Genomic DNA, 6,000 nt, shown 5'->3' with positions numbered 1-6,000 from the left:
GGTGGGGTTTCCCACGCCTATTGGTCTGAGCGATTCTATGTCTCTGGCCATTCAGATTGATCGGCGCCTGCGTGAGCACAGAGTTGTGCGCGCTGTGGCGTTGTCCTCAGAGCAGATACCTGAGCCTATGCAGTGCGATAGGATTCTGTCTAGAGCTGAACGACGGGGATTCAGACGTCAGAATGGGTTGTGTTTTTACTGTGGCGATGCTTCTCATGTCATTTCAGTCTGCCCTAAGCGTATTAAGAGAATCGCTAGTTCAGTTACCATTGGTACCGTACAACCTAAATTTCTGTTATCTGTGACATTGATCTGCTCATTGTCGTCATTTTCTGTCATGGCGTTTGTAGATTCTGGCGCCGCTTTGAATTTAATGGACTTTGAATTCGCTAGACGTTGTGGTTTCCCCTTGCAGTCTTTGGAGAACCCTATTCCTTTAAGGGGCATTGATGCTACACCTTTGGCTAAAAATAAACCCCACTTTTGGACACAGGTGACCATGTGCATGGCGCCAGCCCATCGGGAGGATTGTCGCTTTTTGGTGTTGCATAATTTGCATGATGCTATTGTGCTGGGTTTTCCATGGTTGCAGGTACATAATCCGGTGTTGGATTGGAAATCTATGTCTGTGATTAGTTGGGGTTGTCAGGGAGTTCATGGTGACGTTCCTTTGATGTCAATCTCCTCTTCCCCCCCTTCTGAAGTTCCAGAGTTCTTGTCTGATTTTCAGGATGTGTTCAATGAGCCCAAGTCCAGTTCCCTTCCACCGCATAGGGACTGCGATTATGCTATTGACTTGATCCCAGGTTGTAAGTTTCCTAAGGGCCGACTTTTCAACCTGTCGGTGCCTGAACATACCGCTATGCGGAGTTATATTAACCCCTTCACCCCCGGAGCTTTTTCCGTTTTTCCGTTTTCGTTTTTCGCTCCCCTCCTTCCCAGAGCCATAACTTTTTTATTTTTCCGTCAATTTGGCCGTGTGAGGGCTTATTTTTTGCGGGACGAGTTGTACTTTTGAACGACATCATTGGTTTTAGCATGTCGTGTACTAGAAAACGGGAAAAAAATTCCAAGTGCAGTGAAATTGCAAAAAAAGTGCAATCCCACACTTGTTTTTTGCTTGGCTTTTTTGCTAGGTTCACTAAATGCTAAAACTGACCTGCCATTATGATTCTCCAGGTCACTACGAGTTCATAGACACCTAACATGACTAGGTTATTTTTCACCTAAGTGGTGAAAAAAAATTCCAAACTTTGCAAAAAACAAAACAAAACAAAATTGCGCCATTTTCCGATACTCGTAGCGTCTCCATTTTTCGTGATCTGGGGTCAGGTGAGGGCTTATTTTTTGCGTGCTGAGCTGGCGTTTTTAATGATAGCATTTTGGTGTAGATACGTTCTTTTGATCGCCCGTTATTGCATTGTAATGCAATGTCGTGGCGACCAAAAAAACGTAAATCTGGCGTTTCGAATTTTTTTCTCATTACGCCATTTAGCGATCAGGTTAATGCTTTTTTTTTATTGATAGATCGGGCGATTCTGAACGCGGCGATACCAAACATGTGTAGGTTGGGTTTTTTTTTTATTGATTTATTTTGATTGGGGCGAAAGGGGGGTGATTTAAACTTTTATATTTTTTTTATTTTTTTCACATTTTTAAAAACTTTTTTTTTTTACTTTTGCCATGCTTCTATAGCCTCCATGGGAGGCTAGAAGCAGGCACAGCCCGATCGGCTCTGCTATGCAGCAGTGATCATAAGATCGCTGCTACACAGCAGATTTGCAGGTGTGCTGTGAGCGCCGACCACAGGGGGGCGCTCACAGCCACCGGCAATCAGTAACCATAGAGGTCTCAAGGACCTCTATGGTTACCTTCCTGACTCATCGCCGACCCCCGATCATGTGACGGGGGTCGGCGATGCGCTCATATCCGGCCGCACGGCCGGATGCGGTAGTTAAATGCCGCTGTCTGCGTTTGACAGCGGCATTTAACTAGTTAATAGCGGCGGGTGATCGCGATTTCACCCGCCGCTATTGCGCGCACATGTCAGCTGTAAAAAACAGCTGACATGTCGCGACTTTGATGTGCGCTCACCGCCGGAGCGCACATCAAAGCGGGGGTCCCGACATGTGACGTACTATACCGTCACATGTCGGGAAGGGGTTAAGGAGTCTTTGGAGAAAGGGCATATTCGGCCATCGTCTTCACCATTGGGAGCGGGAATTTTTTTTTGTTGCCAAGAAGGATGGCTCCTTGAGACCTTGTATTGATTATCGCCTCTTGAATAAGATCACGGTCAAATTTCAATACCCTTTGCCTTTGCTTTCTGATTTGTTTGCTAGGATTAAGGGGGCTAGTTGGTTTACTAAGATTGACCTTCGAGGGGCATATAATCTTATTCGTATTAAGCAGGGTGATGAATGGAAAACTGCGTTTAATACACCCGAGGGCCATTTTGAATACCTTCTGATGCCCTTCGGGCTCTCTAATGCTCCATCTGTTTTTCAGTCCTTCATGCATGATATCTTCCGGAAATATCTTGATAAATTCATGATTGTATATTTGGATGACATTTTGATTTTTTCCGATGATTGGGAGTCTCATGTGAAACAGGTCAGGATGGTTTTTCAGATCCTTCGTGACAATGCTTTGTTTGTGAAGGGGTCTAAGTGTCTTTTTGGAGTGCAGAAGGTTTCTTTTTTGGGCTTTATTTTTTCTCCCTCATCTATAGAGATGGATCCGGTTAAGGTTCAGGCCATTCATGATTGGATTCAGCCCACGTCCGTGAAGAGTCTTCAGAAATTTTTGGGCTTTGCTAATTTTTATCGCCGTTTCATTGCTAACTTCTCCAGTGTGGTTAAACCCCTGACCGATTTGACGAAAAAGGGCGCTGATGTGACGAATTGGTCCTCTGCGGCTGTCTCTGCCTTTCAGGAGCTTAAACGCCGATTTACTTCTGCTTCGGTGTTGCGTCAGCCAGATGTTTCTCTTCCATTTCAGGTTGAGGTTGACCCTTCTGAGACTGGGGCAGGGGCCGTTTTGTCTCAGAGGAATTCTGATGGTTCCTTGATGAAAGCATGTGCCTTCTTTTCCCGAAAGTTTTCGCCTGCTGAACGTAATTATGATGTCGGCAATCGGGAATTGTTGGCTATGAAGTGGGCGTTCGAGGAATGGCGACATTGGCTTGAGGGAGCCAAGCATCGCATTGTGGTTTTGACCGATCATAAAAATCTGATTTACCTCGAGTCTGCCAAGCGGCTGAATCCTAGACAGGCTCGATGGTCTTTGTTTTTCTCCCGTTTTGAGTTTGTGGTCTCGTATCTTCCGGGTTCTAAGAATATTAAAGCTGATGCCCTCTCTAGGAGCTTTTTGCCTGATTCTCCGGAGGTCCTTGAACCGGTCGGCATTCTAAAGGAAGGGGTGGTTCTTTCTGCCATCTCCCCTGATCTACGACGGGTCCTTCAGGAATTTCAGGCTGACAAACCTGACCGCTGTCCAGTGGGGAAACTGTTCGTTCCTGATAAATGGACTAGTAGGGTGATTTCGGAGGTTCATTGTTCCGTGTTGGCTGGTCATCCTGGTATTTTTGGTACCAGAGATTTGGTTGGTGGGTCTTTTTGGTGGCCTTCTTTGTCGCGGGATGTGCGTTCTTTTGTGCAGTCCTGTGGGACTTGTGCGCGGGCTAAGCCTTGTTGTTCCTGCGCTAGTGGGTTGCTTTTGCCTTTGCCGGTCCCTGAGAGGCCTTGGACGCATATTTCTATGGATTTTATTTCAGACCTTCCGGTTTCCCAGAGGATGTCAGTTATCTGGGTGGTTTGTGACCGGTTTTCTAAGATGGTTCATTTGGTGCCTTTGCCTAAGTTACCTTCCTCTTCTGATTTGGTTCCATTGTTTTTTCAGCATGTGGTTCGTTTGCATGGTATTCCGGAGAATATTGTGTCCGACAGAGTTTCCAGTTTGTTTCTAGGTTTTGGCTAGCCTTTTGTGCTAGGCTGGGCATTGATTTGTCTTTTTCTTCCGCATTTCATCATCAGACAAATGGCCAAACCGAGCGAACAACCAGACTTTGGAAACTTATTTGAGATGCTTCGTGTCTGCTGATCAGGATGATTGGGTGGCTTTCTTGCCATTGGCCGAGTTTGCCCTTAATAATCGGGCTAGTTCGGCAACCTTGGTTTCGCCTTTTTTTTGTAATTTTGGTTTTCATCCTCGATTTTCTTCAGGGCAGGTTGAGCCTTCTGATTGTCCTGGTGTGGATTCTGTGGTGGACAGGTTGCAGCAAATTTGGGCTCATGTGGTGGACAATTTGGTGCTGTCTCAGGAGGAGGCGCAACGTTTTGCTAATCGTCGTCGGTGTGTTGGTTCCCGGCTTCGGATTGGGGATTTGGTCTGGTTGTCTTCTTGTCATGTTCCTATGAAGGTTTCTTCCCCTAAGTTTAAGGTTTATTGGTCCTTATAGGATTTCTGAGATTATCAATCCGGTGTCTTTTCGTTTGGCCCTTCCGGCATCTTTTGCTATCCATAATGTTTTCCATAGATCTTTATTGCGGAAATATGTGGTGCCCGTTCTTCCCTCTGTTGATCCTCCGGCTCCTGTGTTGGTTGATGGGGAGTTGGAGTATGTGGTTGAGAAGATTTTGGATTCTCGTTTTTCGAGACGGAAGCTTCAGTACCTTGTCAAATGGAAAGGTTACGGCCAGGAGGATAATTCTTGGGTTTTTGCCTCTGATGTCCATGCTGCTGATTTGGTTCGGGCCTTTCATCTGGCTCGTCCTGATCGGCCTGGGGGCTCTGGTGAGGGTTCGGTGACCCCTCTTCAAGAGGGGAACTGTTGTGAATTCTGCTCTTGGGCTCCCTCCGGTGGTTGTTAGTGGTAGTGCAGTGGTCTCTGGATTATAGGCCAGGGCAGGTGTTTCTGCTTATTGCAGCTCTATTAGGTATTTAGGTTGGTAGGATCCATCTATCCCTGCCAGTTGTCCATTGTATCTTGGAGGGATTGCATCTCTGTCTGGCTCCACTGCCCTGCTGTCATTTCAGCTAAGTTAAGTGCCTTGTTTTGGTTCTCTGTAGCACGCATGCAGTGTGCTTTTATGTGCAGTGCAATCTATTGTGTTTTTGTCCAGCTTGACTTGTTTGGATTTTTCTGTCATGCTGGTTTCTCTGGAGATGCAGATATACATCCTATGTCTTTAGTTAGAAGTAGTATATAGTATTTTCTGCTGTGGAATTTTCTAGTGTTTTAATACTGACCGCTTAGAACTCTGTCCTATCCTTTCTATCTAGCTAGAAGGGCCTCTTTTGCTAAACTCTGTTTTTTCTGCCTGTGTACGTATTTCCTCTTAAACTCACAGTCAATATTTGTGGGGGGCTGCCTATCCTTTGGGGCTTTGCTCTGAGGCAAGATAGGATTTCCCATTTCCATCTTTAGGGGTATTTAGTCCTCCGGCTGTGTCGAGGTGTCTAGGCCTGGTTAGGTACATCCCACGGCTACTTCTAGTTGCGGTGTCAGTATTAGGATTGCGGTCAGTACAGGTACCACCTACTCCAGAGATAGTTTCATGTGGCTCCAGGGTCACCGGATCATAACACTCAACATGGCGTCTGATCTCAATTCCAGCTAATTTTGCATGTGCCCAAACAGTGGTTTACCCCCACATATGTGGTATCAGCGTACTCAGCACAAATTGCACAACTTTTAGGGTCCAATTTCTCCTGTTACCCTTGGGAAAATAAAAAATTGGTGGCGAAAAGATAATTTTTGTGAAAAAAAATATTTTTTTATTTTTACGGCTCTACATTATAAAACTTCTGTGAAGCACTTGGGGGTTCAAAGTGCTCACCACACATCTGGATAAGTTCTTTAGGGGGTCTACTTTCCAAAATGGTGTCACTTGTGGGGGTTTCCACTGTTTAGGCACATCAGGGGCTTTCCAAACGCGAAATGGCGTCTGATCTCAATTCCAGCTAATTTTGCATTGAAAGTCAAACGGAGCTGCTTCC

This window comes from Ranitomeya variabilis, chromosome 1, assembly GCF_051348905.1.
Source record: "Ranitomeya variabilis isolate aRanVar5 chromosome 1, aRanVar5.hap1, whole genome shotgun sequence".
NCBI classification, from domain to species: Eukaryota; Metazoa; Chordata; class Amphibia; order Anura; family Dendrobatidae; genus Ranitomeya; species Ranitomeya variabilis.
This window is presented reverse-complemented; position numbering follows the sequence as displayed.